Here is a 2,082-nt window from a genome sequence, read left to right as displayed (position 1 = left end):
CACTTATTTTCTCTGTAAGGCATATAAGAGCCTTCTTGTGCTTAGGAGCACCAGACGACACTTCAGCACATGCTTGGAAGGCATTTTAAGAAGCAGTATCAGGGTGTTTTGAGCAATGCTGTAGCTGGGAGACCTGACGCTGACACCAAGACGCTTGAATTAGCTTTAGCAGAGGATAAATGGAGGAACCACAGAACATTAAGGATGATTCGGGAAGACCCAAGACCATGGAGAACTTGCCTTCTCCCTACACTATTTTCCAAGGAGAGTTGCTATGGTGACAGACTATGGAGACTTTATCAAAATCCCAGGCTGTCGGGAGCAAGGTCTGGTCCATGGAGCTCACATGTCATCCTGTCACGTGGATAAGCCCTCTGAGAGAGTAGACGTTGGAGACAAAGTGTGGGTGAAGCTTATTGGCTGAGAGATGAAAAATGATAGCATAAACGTATTCCTCTCCATGAAAGTTGTCAACCAAGGGACTGGGAAGGACCTTGACCCCAACAGTGTTATCACTGAGCAAGAAGAGAGGTGGCCTTCCAGGATTACACTGGGCAGAAGATCACCCTTGAGGCTGTCCTGAACACTACCTGCAAGAAGTGTGGCTGTAAAGGCCACTTTGCAAAGGATTATTTCATGCAACCAGGTGGGACCAAGTACTCTCTGATACCTGATGAGGAAGAGGAGAAGTTAGCACAGTTTGAAAAGTCTGACCCCATGAGAAATTCTTCTAGAAAAAGAAAGAAAAGCAAAAAAAGAAACATATAGACAGAAAGTTATCTGACTGACAGCTCAGACTCTGAGAATGATACAGGCAAGAAGGCAAGGCATGCGTCAAAAGAGAGCAAGGCAGCAAAGAAGAAGAAAAAGAAGAAGAAGTGCAGTGAGGGAGAGTGGAAAGAGTGGAGGGGTTGGTTGAGAGAAGGAACCAGGAGCCTTGTGCCTTGAAGCCCTGGCTCCTGGAAAGACTCAGTCGTGAGAATATGGCCTCCCACCCCATTGACTTCTCTCCCATGGGAAATGGCTTCCCTTCGTGCCACAGGCAGGTATCAGAGATAGATATCAAAAGCATCTGCCTGAACGAGTTGTTTCCTTATCGCTCCTCATCCCTTTGCAAGTGACCCCTGCAGCTCACCCATTCATTCATCCAACTTCCTTCATTCAGCAGGAGTCCTATTACCCTCTCTAGCTGCCACTGCCAGAGCCAGATTCCAATACAGGAGTCCAAGCTAGAGCCACAGGTACTGTTTTGGAGGTGAATCTGGCTGTAGTTGCAGAACAGAGTGATTAGCCCTTCCCTGTTGGCCTGCCCAGATGTTAGGGCTGATTGGTGGGTGATCTCTGCTGCATCCAACACAGGGACAGAGGGAGACTGGCAGTAGGAGGGAGAACATGGGAAGAATTGGTGCTCACTTTTTTCATTCCCCCTAACATGATTCTACTATGTTAGAAGTGACAGCCAGAAAACATTGATTGCAGTGACTGAGCTTGTGTGTGACGTTCCTCCAGACCACTGAACCAGACAGCTCAAGCCAAGATCATTGCTTTGTTTTCTTTTTACTATAGTGTTAGTCAGTTGGTTCCATTTTAGGTCTCTGCTTAAATTTCTGGCACCAAAAAAAAAAAAAAAAAAAAAGTAATATCACCAACAAAAAGGACAAAAATGCAAAGAAGTTGTACTAAATAGACAATGAAAGAGATATTTGTTTACATTGCACCTAAAACGAGAAGGCAGAGTATTGTCTTGTTGACCTCAGCTGAGAATATGATGTAGGATGCCTCAAAATTTTCACAGCTCTGTGTATGTCCACAAAGTACTACAAAAGCATCACAGATGTTGGGGTTTATAAGTACATTTTAGTGAGTAGGTGAATGTGCAGATATGGGATCCCCAAATAATGAGAATAAACTATACTATGAAAACTCCATGATACATCCTGTTATTCAGGTTTTTCTGGGGGCCTCAAGAGCTAAGCAAATTATAATCAGTGCAGTTGTTATCATATTAGTCTTACTTGTTCTACGAGTCATAATAAGCTATCTTGTTTTTGGTATCCTTCTACTGCCCCAGTTACTTTCCTA

The 2,082-nt window shown here is 44.2% G+C and overlaps 1 pseudogene; it reads left to right on the top strand.

Moving 5' to 3' along the window:
* Nucleotides 1-212: 212 nt before the first annotated feature.
* LOC116751107 lies at nt 213-948 on the top strand (annotated as a pseudogene).
* Nucleotides 949-2,082: the final 1,134 nt, after the last annotated feature.

The sequence above is a fragment of the Phocoena sinus genome, chromosome 3 (assembly GCF_008692025.1).
Source record: "Phocoena sinus isolate mPhoSin1 chromosome 3, mPhoSin1.pri, whole genome shotgun sequence".
Classification (NCBI taxonomy): Eukaryota; Metazoa; Chordata; class Mammalia; order Artiodactyla; family Phocoenidae; genus Phocoena; species Phocoena sinus.
The sequence above is the reverse complement of the archived record's forward strand: the minus strand, read 5'-3'. Positions and strand labels throughout refer to the sequence as shown.